This window comes from Bufo gargarizans, chromosome 3, assembly GCF_014858855.1.
Source record: "Bufo gargarizans isolate SCDJY-AF-19 chromosome 3, ASM1485885v1, whole genome shotgun sequence".
In the NCBI taxonomy this organism is placed as follows: Eukaryota; Metazoa; Chordata; class Amphibia; order Anura; family Bufonidae; genus Bufo; species Bufo gargarizans.
The window spans coordinates 119,124,711-119,137,565 of NC_058082.1; the positions used below are offsets into that span (position 1 = coordinate 119,124,711).

The 12,855-nt window shown below is 41.8% G+C and overlaps 1 pseudogene; it reads left to right on the forward strand.

The window, feature by feature from the left end:
• The first annotated feature begins 4,788 nt into the window (after positions 1-4,788).
• The window catches only part of LOC122931437, a 41,221-nt pseudogene continuing 33,154 nt past the window's right edge, over positions 4,789-12,855 (forward strand).

Consider the following 12,855-nt stretch of genomic DNA (forward strand, 5'->3'; position numbering starts at 1 on the left):
CACTTTGTGTAATGATAGTCAATGGTGTCGCAAAGCAACATGTAACAAAAATATCCAAATTGGATGATTTTTTTGTGACAGTTGTATCGCAATTGCAGCATTTCACATGTAATGTTACAGGCAATACCATTAACTATCATTACACGACGTGTCGTGCAACATTGCCGTGACATAAATGTTGAGTGACACATGTCATTGTGTAGCAGGACTACTGTCCTTATGTATTCATTTTTACTTCAGCTCCAACTCTAATCAGTCACTCTAACTATCAGTGTACATATAGTCTCAAGGGGAAAATGTACTAAGAATGGCATTTTATACACCGGACTTCGTTTAAGGTCCAATACCATAAGATGCTGATTGTCATGGCACTGGCAAATATCAGTGACAAATGCCCCGTCAGCCATTCCTCCAATTGTGCCCATGATTCTAGTATAAACAGCAGACACTATACAGTGGAATATGCATTGTTATATTGTTGTATTGCAGATATCACACAGATTTTTTGGTGAATTTTTGTGGTGTTTTTTACAGTGTTTTTTGGTGCATTGCTTTTGCTGGCATTTAGGAAGTTTTTTAAGGCAAAAAACTCCAGCTCCAGATGTTACATCGAAGCCAATGGAAAATATTAAATGCAAAATAAATAGGCATTCTCATTAAGTTACCTGTCGAAGCTCCAGCAGTGCAATCCTCAGCCTCAGCATGGCTGTGCTGGGAGAGACACGCTGCTGATCCACGCCACAGCAACCTTAGCAACAGGATGCAATGCTCTGTTTTTCCCTGCAGCAGGCGTTTGCTGGAGGAGAGTAGCAGTGGGTTGATTGCGGATTTATGGATTCAATGCTCTATTTAAACACCAGTGGCAGTCATAGTCTTGTTTGGGCTCAATAGCTAGGTGTCATGGATGGTGTTGCAGAAAGCTGGAACTTATAACTAAACATCTGACTGGCTTGATCCCAAACTAAGGAGCATATGGGTGAGCCCTATAAAACTCTAGAGCTCTCCCTGACTGCTATGCCCATGCAAAGGTCTTTATGGTAGACGATTGAATGTCCATGTATCGCATACTATGTGACACCTGAAAACCCTATAATAGTGAGGGGACACGACCACAGGCTCCCTGCACTTAATACGGACGGAGCCAGGGTCACCTAGAATCAAGCCAGCAAGGAAACACAAATAAAGGAAACAGACTTATCTGAGGATTCAGCAGAAGCAGCCTTCAGCAGTGAATACAATCCAGGAAGAAGTATAAACCGCAAAGTGAGGCAGTATGGGTGGGAATGTAAAGGGAGACAATTAGTGTAAATAGGTGACAGCTGGGAGAAGGAAAGGAGATGACAAAGTGAAACCAAAACAAAGAACTTCATGCTGGTAAAGAACATCTAACAGACCTTCTCACAGAAGTGGGGGTGACAGTACCCGTCCCTCTATGGGTGGACTCCGGGCACTCAGAGCCCACCTTCTCAGGATGAGACCTATGGAAAGCCCTGATAAGACGAGTGGCCTTAATGTCCGCCACTGGGACCCACATCCTCTCCTCAGGACCATAACCCTCCCAATGAACGAGGTACTGGAGAGAACCGCTGATAATGCGAGAATCCACAATCCTAGAGACCTGAAATTCAAGATTACCATCAACAACAATCGGAGGAGGAGGCAAAGAGGAGGGTACAGTGGGTTGGACATAAGGTTTTAATAGGGACCTGTGAAAAACATTATGGATCTTCCAAGTCTGAGGAAGATCAAGACGGAAGGCAACGGGATTGATGACGGACAAGATCTTTTAAGGCCCAATAAACTTAGAACCCAACTTCCAGGAGGGAACCTTCAGTTTGATATTCTTTGTAGACAACCACACCAGATCACCCACATTCAGGTTCGGACCGGGCACACGTCTCTTATCCACCACACGCTTATAGCTCTCACTCATCCTCTTCAGATTACCCTGAATCTTTTGCCAAATAAATGACAAAGACGAGGAAAATCTCTCCTCATCAGGTAAACCAGAAGACCCCTATCCAGAGAATGTCCCAAACTGCAGATGAAACCCATATGCACCAAAAAATGGTGACTTATCAGAGGACTCCTGGCGACGGTTATTTAAAGCAAACTCAGCAAGGGACAAAAAAGAACACCAATACTCCTGATTTTTGGTAACATTTTTATACCAATACTTTTATCCCCATAAATAGCTCAAGAGTGACATCACATAGGGGCACATACATTCTTAAAAAAAAAAATGCTAGGCATGAAAAAATGTCAATAAAAATGCCAGGTGTTAAAACATGCTACATAGGCAAATGAGCTCTTAACAAGCTCTGCCTCTGATGTCACCAGATGTAAGGTACACAGCGATCCTATAAGTCAATGTTCAACTTTTTAAATAGGCCTTGAGACATGACTTGGATAATAATTAAGTCAAGCATCTCATGTGCAGAGAGTGATTTCAAGGTGATTGCCCCTCATCAGTGCAGAGCAGAGAGTACTGGTTTAACAGGTGAGAGGCCTAGGTAAGGATTTGGGGCGGGGTTACTTTATCTCATTATAGAGAGTGCCTTAATGAGCCTGAGGAGTCTTCTAGGCCATGCATTATTCTCTGGAATTCCGGGAAGAAGGTATGTAAATGGTGTTTTTTGGCAAGCCACAGAGCATTCTGAAAACAGTTCATAAGGCGCCAGGCCTCCTGGATAGCAGGAATATCCAGTGTAGGTCCTGTGTAAGAGTCAATAAAGCACAGCAGTAAACTTTAGGCTGCTCCTGGGAATGGAGTCTCTGAGTTCATTTTTTCAGGCGGCTAACAGAGCCTGAGCAAATGGGCACTCTTGAGAGAGGTGCAAGGGTGTTTCCTCCTCGAATAAGCACCTGGAGCAGTACCTGATATTGCATAGTCCATGGGCATACATGAAAGTTCTCAGGGGCAGGCCCCCCTGAATGCCCATCCATGCCAGGTCTTTGTGCCCATTAGTTAACCTGCTAGAAGTCACATTCTTCCAAACAGTCTCAGCAGTGGTGCAGGAAGCCCTGGAATAGACTCCATTAAGTCCTTTGCTGAGATGAGCTTGTGGATAGTCTTTGGTTTCCATAAGTTGGGCTTGAGTTCCTCTAGCTAGTGTTCCTTTTTAAACTTGAGCAGGTAGTACCATGGAATTTCCCAGTTGTAGGGGCTGTCCCACTTGTCCCCAAAAATTAACTTCTAGCTATGTGGCAAAGAGCTCAGCTCCATTGAAGACATCATCAAGATAAAGATGAGTTCACGCTTCAGTTATTTCCATCAGTTATTGTGAGCCAAAACTAGGTGTGGGTCAAAAACAGCAGATGTTTCCGTTAAACCTTATCTCTAAATAAGCTTCACTACTGGTTTTGTCTCACAATAACTGATGGAAATAATTGATCAAACAGCTCAAGTGTGAACTTAACATTAGATGCATCTTGCTGCCATCACTCTGTATGTTATCTTGATATATATATATATATATATATATATATATATATATATATCTTTTTATATATATGCAAAAACATTGAAGAATGGCATTGGAGCCTGGAGCATCTGGAGAAGACAACCTTCAAACCTGAAACATCTGGAGCCAGGAGCATACATAGAAGACTGGGTCCCATAGCACCATAGCAAGAATGCTATAAGTTAAGATAGATGCAGTGTGTACAGATATATGTGGTCAGTTATATATTATGGTCACTGTGTAAGGTACATGAGGTAATAGTGATTGTAACTGTCTGCAGTACTATATATATATGTATAGATTATGAGTACAAATAGGGAATGGGGTGCAAATGAAGAGAAAGGTGGAGGACCTCCTCTTACCACTCCATTCTAGTCTGAGTGGAGAGCTCATCCTGCAGTTCTTCTCTATGCTGTTGGGGGTTGAAGGACTTGTGATGATGCTCTGCTGTGAAGTTCCTTTACTAGATGTACAGGACCTGTGATGATGATGAGGTCATCACAGGTCCTGGCAGATGCTTCTATCTAACCAGTGAACTACACCATGTTCTGTGCAGTTCCCTTACTAGATGTTCAAGACATTATCACAGGTCCTAGAGCTTTCTCAACTGATGGTAGGGATACTATACTGGAGCTGGACATAATGAGTGTAATTAAGGGCAGGGCCTATGCTCCACTTTGGGCCCCTTTTCCCCACGGGCGCCAAAGTAGCTGCATGGTCTGCAGTATTGGAGTATGACATTGAGCAGTTTGCTCATGAGGAGTGGGCCAAAATACCTGTGGACAGAATCGGAAGTCTCATTGAGTGTTACAGAAATTACTTGATAGCAGTGATTGCCTCAAAAGGTTGTGCAACAAAATATTAAATTAAGAGTACCTTCATTATGTCCACAATTCAAAAGCAATGTCTTATTTTGATTAGTTGATTTTCAGTACATTTTATTCATTATTACTTTTGTCAGTTCCAAGTTATTTCAGACAATTTTGTCCATAGGTGTTTATAATAGCATCATATATCAAAAAGCCCATATATTGTTATTCCCCACAAAAAAGGTAAAGTGTTTTTCTTGCAACTGATAGTCACCCCAACCCCTGGGCCACATAGCAAGTGCTTGCAAAGGTATATTACACATATTATACATTATACTGCATTATACATATAGTATACTAACAGTGCCTATGAATTCAGCTTGAAAAAGTCATGTTCCTGGATTCACTGGTCATTAGACAACACCGCTTATACAAATTCCACAGGGAGGTTGTATCCTGAGTGCAGCAAGTAACCATGGAACCAGAATCCTTGAAAAGAAGGGGGAGGAGGATTTGTTATCTCATGTTACTTCTAGGCAGTAAGCATAGTTTTCAAAGCGACATTAGTTAAAGTCTTGGATTGCAGAGGCTTCGGGTGAAGAGGGAAGCTTGTAAGGTAAGCTGTAATCATGTTTTTAGGGTTTGAGGAATTTTCTGCAACAAAACCTATAGGTGCGGATTTGACAAAGTTGTGGTTTTATTGCAGTTTATGCTGCAGATTTTGTTGCAGATTTTTCTGAAGCAGATAAGGATGGGTATTTAGTTTGTGAGTTTTGTTGCAATGTTCTGTGTGGATTGCATCTCCATTGAAATAAATGGAGACATTCATCTACAGGAAATTCGCAACCAAACTCTATTTGCTTTCTGTTCCACTGCGGAATTGATATTCTGCAACAGAAGAGAATGCAAGTATTGACACTGGATGTAGTGTCAATGGTCAGTATTTGTAAGGCAAAACCAAGAGTAGAACCTAAAGAGAAAAAGTATGATGGAAATATTTGTGCCTCTTCTGTGTTTTGGACCCACTCCTGGTCGGCTTGCAAATACTGATGCAAAACTACTGACCAAACACTGATGGTGTGAACGAGGCCTTTGTCAGTATGTAGTCTGTCTTAGGAATTGGCCTATTCTAACAGTGATTCCCATAACATCTCAGCTGATTCATACATGCCAGGTATTAAAGGATTAAACGTACTGCATTTACTTAACTTTTCAAAAATCCTGTTGTGTCCTTTATCCCTGCAATGTGTGTAACTCCTGTACTTTCTGCTGCTTGGGCCCAGAAACCCTCTCTTACCAAATAGCAGGATTCTACTAAAGGACACAAACTAAACAAAGAAATACCTCATACCAGCATATACCTCACAGGTTATAATGGGAGACAAAGCAAACAACCAGTATCCTAGGAATGTCACTTAGGCCTCATGGACACAACGTTTTTTTTTTTAAGGTCCGCAAAAACGGGGTCCATAGGTCCGTGATCCGTGACCGTTTTTTCATCCGTGGGTCTTCCTTGATTTTTGGAGGATCCACGGACATGAATTAAAAAAATAAAATCTAAGTCAAGGTTGCCATTGAAATGATAAGAAAAAACGGACACGGATCACAGACACGGATGACAATCTTGTGTGCATCCGTGATTTTTCACGTACCCATTGACTTGAATGGGTCCGTGAACCGTTGGCCGTGAAAAAAATAGGACAGGTCATATTTTTTTCACGGCCAGGAAACACGGATCACTGATGCGGCTGCCAAACGGTGCATTTTCCGATTTTTCCACGGACCCATTGAAAGTCAATGGGTCCGCGAAAAAAAACGGAAAGCGGCACAACGGCCACGGATGCACACAACGGTGGTGTGCATGAGGCCTTAACTAAGTTTACTGCAATTAACTGAACTCGTACTAATGGGTTCATTTATTAAGACCAGCATTTTAGACGTCGGTCTTAATAACCCTGTGCCGTCCTCTACATAACCGCCGGCACCTAACAGCCTCAAAAAGCTGGAAATACTTTCTACACTGAAACTATAAATCAAGCTCTCTGGAGCACTGTTAAGAGTGTGTAACGCGGCAAAAAAAGGCTAAGGCAATGTCTCGCGACACTTTGTGTAATGATAGTCAATGGTGTATGACATGCTGCGACTGCCACACAAAAATATCTGACATAAATGTCGTGCGACACATGTGATCTTGTAGCCGGACCCTAGAGGGGTTGTGTCACTTCAGGAAATGGTATTTATCATGTAGACAAAGTTAACACAAGGCACTTACTAATGTATTATGATTGTCCATATTGCCTCCTTTACTGGCTTGATGCATTTTTCCATCACATTACCCTGTTTGTATCCAGGGGTTATGACCACCCTGCAATCCAGCAGTGGAGGCCATGCTTGCACACTATAGGAAAAGGCGCCCGCCTCTCTGGTGGCCAGGACCATTCATAAGTACACATGCACAGCAGCTCCCATCCTGGCCACCTTGTATCTGTGAGGAAAAGAGCAGTGTATAATGTGATGGAAAAATGAAGCAAGCCAGCAAAAGAGGCAATAGGGATAAACTCAATACTTTAGTGCCTTGTATTAACTGTCTGCATGATAAATGCCATATAACGATGGAAGATGGACTGGAGGACTTGAACATCAAATGTAGGGACTTGTGAGAGAGAATGAAAACTCTACAGAGAAACTATGTGACTTGAAACGATGTGACTGGAATACAAAATCTGTACAGCTCCATTTACTTCACAATTATGTTCTTAAAAAGGTACCTACAACATTGGGTCTTCCAGGTCCACTGGCTATGCCCACAAAAAAATTCAGGGGGGAAAAAATACCCACTGATGGTAATCAAAAGAATTCTTGATTACAATAACAAAATATTTTTTGTTCCATATAATTTATTAATTTTCCTAGAAAAAAAATATCAATAAAAATGTCAAGTGCTAAAACATGTTTCATAGGCAAATTAACTCTTAACAAGCTCTGCCTCTGATGCCACCAGATATAAGGTACATAAAGATCCTATAAGTCAATGTTCAACTTTTTAATTAGGCCTTGAGACATGATTTGGGTAATAATTAAGCCAGCATCTCATCTGCAGACAGCTGTTTCAAGGTGATTGCCCCTCATCAGTACAGAGCAGAGAGTACCGGCTTAACCGGGTGAGAGACCTAGGTCAGGATTTGGGGGGTACTATATCACATTATGGAGAGTGCCTTAATCGGCTTGTGGAGTCTTATAGGCCATGCATGCTTCTCTGAAATTCTGGGAAGAAGTTATGCAAATGAGCTCTTAACAAGCTCTGATGCCACCAGATGTAAGGCAGCTTTCCTATAAGTCAACGTTCAACCTTTTAAATAGGCCTTGGGTTCGGATAATAATTAAGCCAAAACCTTATCCGCAGATAGCTGTATACTGTGATGTAGCGCAGGCTGGGACACAGTACAATAAATACTACACATAAACCTAGTGCATGGGAGCAATGTACAACACAGGCACAGATCCTGTACTATACACTATGCACAGCACCACACTGACATTTTAATAAAACGTCAAACTTCAATCAACAAGAGTCAGACAAGTGATAGGGTAAGGGAGGAAAGGGAAGTGGGAAGAGGGAGGAGAGTCGCAGGCCTGAAGCATCTATGAAACACAGACAGACCGAAGGGAGAGGAGGGAAGGAGAGGGGTTTTAATCCTCTTCTTCATCGATGTCAGGACTGTTCATGATGGAGTAGTCTATAAGCAAACTGCAAACCAGTCTGTGGCAGTCCTGGATGGACATCCTCTCCCAGTTCATCATCAGGTATTTCCTGGCAAGCCACAGAGCCTCCGGAAAACAGTGTAAGAGTCAGCAAAGCACGGCACTGAACTTTAGGCTGCTTCTCTGAGTTCATTTTTCAGGGCATCCAACAGGGCCTGAGCAAACTGGCACTCCCAAAAGAGGAGCAAGATTATTCCTCCTCGAATGGGAACCTAGGGAAGTACCTGGTGTTGCATAGTGCACGGGCATGCATGAAAGTTCTGAAGGGCAGGCCCCCCTGAATCGCCATCCATGCCAGGACTCTGTGCCCTGGTTAACCTTCTTGCTAACAGTCTCAGCAGTGGTGGCAAGGAGCCCTGGAATAGACTAGTGTTGATCGAGAATATTCTAATCGCAAATTTTTATCGCTAATATCGGTAATTTTAGAATTTGCGAAGATGTAGAATATAGTGCTATATATTTGTAATCGAGAATATTCTGTATTTTTTTTTCATCAGTAACCTCCCTTCTTGCTTGTGGGCCAATGAGAAGGCTGCAATGTCTTTGTCTGAGCTTAGCAACATCCCTAGCAACCAATAGGAAAGTTGCCTACCCCTTACTATATAAGAACCTCCCCAGCAGCCATTTTCTACAGTTTTTTTTTTCAGTTCTGAGAGAGAGGGCAGTGACATTGCTGTGTTCTGTGCTTTCATCTGGATCTTATTCCTTATCCAATTACATTAGATAGTTAGTTAGCTCAGATATATATATATATATATATATATATATATATATAATACAGATATATATAATACAGATAGTTAGTGTGAGATAGTCAGTGTAGGTTAGATAGTGATATAGTGTAGCTGAAGGTTCTGTAGTGTCCCACTAGGTAGGGGTGGGCACTACACAAGGGTCAATTGGTGTGCGCGTTACTCCTACTCACAAGGAACAGAAATGTCATATTTAATTCTGCATTTAATGTATGTTTTAATGTGTTTTTACATGCAATGTACCCCTGTATGATGCAACAGCAGGCCTAGTTGGGTGTAGTTAGACATCCCAGACACTAGAGGGAGATAGGGAGCCCCTAGTATAAATGTCCAGGCCCAGACAGGGAGAGTGAGTGCAGAGTCAGGAGTCTGAGAGGACAGAGGTTAAGAAGCCTGCTCCTGACATGCAGCTGGATAGCCCTGGCTGCTAGTGATGTCCAGGAGGCTGTTGAGAAGCTCCAGCCTGCCTGAGAACAAGAGAGCCTAAGTTAGCTCTGAAGAGATACCCCAGTTGCAGGATCCAACCTCCTGGGAGAAACCTACAGTTATCCGCCTGATAGGAGGAGGCGACCCAGGGTAAGCAAAGTGACCCTGATGGGCAGAGGACCTTTAGCCAGTGCAGCAAGCAGTATAATACCTGAGGAAGAAAGTAACCAAGGATTTAAGCCACCCTTTTAGGCATCCGGGCCTTGGGAGATATAAAGCCAGAGCAGGAGTTCTATAAAGGACACTGTACATTGATTCTGGGAAAGGTACAACCTGCTGCTGAGTGCTTGTGGAATTTACCCTCAGCGTATCTTGCATGACTATTGCCTGCCATATTGTGAATAAGCCCCTTTGTGGAACTATAATCTGAAGACTGTGCTACACTTGCTGTACAAAGTTGGATTGTTCAGTAAAGTTGCGTTTTGGTTCACTATATACTTGTGTACCTTCATTATTCCAACCACCAACCAGCGTGCCACCGTCCAAAGGCACTGGCGTCACGAATACCACAGGGACCTTGCCCCAGGCACACAAAATACTTGTAACATCCAGGGCACCTCATCTACCATCAGGCCTGGTCCCTATCTACAGAGCGTGCCCCAGAGGAACTGTGTCTACCTCTCCTTCACTGCCACGCGCCTGCCCAGGGTTCTCCAATATAGTGAGTACCCTCGATTGCCCATAACCGTGACCTCACTTCGTCTATACCCTGCAGGTCTGGCGTGTTGCAGTTCCAGTGCAGGTTGTTAGGTAGTGTGATAGGAATTACTGTTTCTCAGCTGTCCATACATACATGCTACAGACATAGTGCTGTGATGTCACAGCAATCAGTAGAATCTACTCAGACCTGATAAAATGTGAAGTTGCATGTATTGCGCAAAAAATATGCGCATCATTAGTGCCGATTTGCGCAATCGCATCAAATAATGACTGGAGATCACAAATTCTAGAATTTGCTAATTTATTGCAAATCTTATGTGACTAATTCGTGAAATATCGCGAAAACAAATATTGCCTATGCCGCTCATCACTAGAATAAACTCCATTAGGTTCTTTGCTCAGATAAGCTAGTGAATAGTCTTTGGTTGGCCTTAAGTCCTTCTAGCTAGTGTTCCCTTTTCAAACTTGAGAAGGTAATGGTAGTATCACAGAATGTCCCAGAATTGTCCCCAAAAAAAACCTTCTAGCTATGTATATAGCAAAGAGCTCAACTCCATTGAAGACATCATCATTAGGGTAAGGATAAGTTCACGCTTCAGTTATTTGGTCAGTTATTTCCATCAGTTATTGCAAGCCAAAACTAGGTGCGGGTCAAAAAAAAAAAAAGAACAGGTGCAGATGTTTCCATTATACCTGATCTCTAAATAGGTTTCACTACTGGTTTTGGCCCACAATAACTGATGGAAATAACTCAAGTGTGAACTAATCCTTAGATGCATCTTGCTGTTATATTTGTGTATCTATCCATCTATCTATTTATCTATCTATATATACAAAAACACATTGATATGTGAGGTATGAGGTATAAATTACAACTTTACGTCATATATCAGTACATTGCTGTATATACTAGATATCTGCACACACTGCATCTATTATACTTCGTACCTCACATATAAGCACACTGTTGTGTATATACTATATGGGAGTAATTTATTAAGACCAGCTTTTAAGACGCCGGTCTTAAAAAACTCTATATCTGGCGGTGGATCTGCTAAAGTTATGAAGAGGCGCCGGCCTCTACATAACATTGGCGCATCCAGCTCCAGTCTAAATGTAAGTCGGATTCCTGGCTGGCTTACATTTAGACCATTTTCTACATCTAACAGGGACGCAAAATGATGAATGAGACAGGCCTGCTGGCCCCTCCCCTTCTCAGTCCACACCACGCCCACTTTTTTAGACCTGGCGGGAAGGGGGAGGCAATCTGCACCAGAAATATGCCTAATATAGGTGTGTTTCTGGATAATAAATTTCCCCATATCTGAATAAACTACATATTTTATACCTCATATAATGGAACACTGCTGTATATACTATATAGCTGTACACACTGTACACAAGTACAAGGTATAATAGTGCAGTGTGTACCGATATATGTGGTCAGTTATATATTATGGTCACTGTGTGAGGTACATAAGGTAGTGGTGATTGTAATTGTCTGCAGTACTATATATATATCAGTGAGATATGAGTAAAAATAGGGAATGGGGGAGCAAAGAAATGTTGCAGAAAAACTGCAGCACTCCAATGATGCAAAATGTCTTCTTATTTAATTCACACGAATGTAGCAACGTTTCGACCACATTGGCCTTTATCAAGCTCATATAAACATACCACTAGTGAACATATATAGCACAAAACACCTACAATTGGCTAATATTAGCTCCACCTTAGTTGTATATAAGCACCTCCCCTTTACTTAACATTCTTTATCAACCATATTAGCATATAGTCCTATATCTCAAGTCATTACTCATATCTATTGCTCCATTTCTTACCTAGGACTCTATACTGTGGGCACCGCCACTAAATGGATTAACTGAAAGGACTCAAAGAAAGTTAAAGGAGGATGACCTCCTCTTACCACTCCATTCTAATCTCAGTGGACAGCTCATCCTCCAGTTCTTCTCTATGCTGTTGGGGGTTGAAGGACCTGTGATGATGCTCTGCTGTGCAGTTCCTTTACTAGATGTACAACCCCCAACCTCTGGGCCACATAGCAAGTGCTTGCAAATGTATATTACACATATTATACTACATTATGCATATACTATACTAACAGGGCCTATGAATTCAAGGTGAAAAAGTAATGTTCCTGGATTAATTGGTCATTAGACAACGCCTTTAGAAATTCCACAGCGAGGTTGTATCTTGAGTGCAACAAGAAACCATGGAATCCTTGAAAATAAGAAGGGGCGGAGGATTTGCTCTCATTTTACAGTACTTCTAGGAAGTAGCATAGTCTTCAAAGAGACAGCAGTTAAAGTCTTGAAGTCTTGAATTGCAGAGGCTTCGGGTTGAGGGAAACTTGTAAGGTAAGGAGCTGCAATCATTTTTTAAGGTGCCCTCACACTTCCGTAACAAAACACATAGGTGCGGATTTGACAAAGTTGTGGTTTTTATTGCAGTTTATTTTGCAGATTTTGTTGCAGATTTTTCTGAAGCAGATTAGGATAGGTATTTAGTTTGTGAATTATGTTGCAGAGTTCTGTGCGGATTACATCTTCATTGAAATGAATGGAGACATTCATCTACAGGAAACAAAACACTATTTGCTTTCTGTCCTACTGTGGAATTAATATTCAGCAACAGAACAGAATGCAAGTTTTGACACTGGATGTATTCATGTGGCAAGTTTCATTGCGTAAAATTTCACAACATGTGAGGGCACCCTTATACAGAAAAAAAAAATCACGTTTGTGAAAAAGGAGATTCGGCAGAAAAGATTTTCCATATTTCTCCTGCTGGGGGATCGCTAGAGATGAAATCAACAAATAAACCCAGAAAGAAATGAAATTTGTGGGTAACTTTTCTGATGCTTTGCTCCCAGCTCATATTGCAGTAAGGGCCCATATAAAA